Below are 241 nucleotides of genomic sequence, written 5' to 3'. Positions count from 1 at the left end.
CATCCGTTGTTGTTTGAGCCAAAGTGGACTTAATGGAAGATGACCAAGGAGGACACCAAATCATAAAAAAGCCAGAATTTGCCAAATTACGCATTGACAAGCCTCAAAGCTTCAGGGGCTACGTTCACARTGCAGGCAAATCCGACCCAAATCCGATTTTTTTGACCCATTTGACTCTTATCAGAATTTTTTATGACAGTCTGAACGAGACAAATCCGATTTTTTCAAATCCGACCCAGGC

This window comes from Austrofundulus limnaeus, unplaced genomic scaffold (genome assembly GCF_001266775.1).
Source record: "Austrofundulus limnaeus strain Quisiro unplaced genomic scaffold, Austrofundulus_limnaeus-1.0 Scaffold2496, whole genome shotgun sequence".
Taxonomy (NCBI): Eukaryota; Metazoa; Chordata; class Actinopteri; order Cyprinodontiformes; family Rivulidae; genus Austrofundulus; species Austrofundulus limnaeus.
This window is presented reverse-complemented; position numbering follows the sequence as displayed.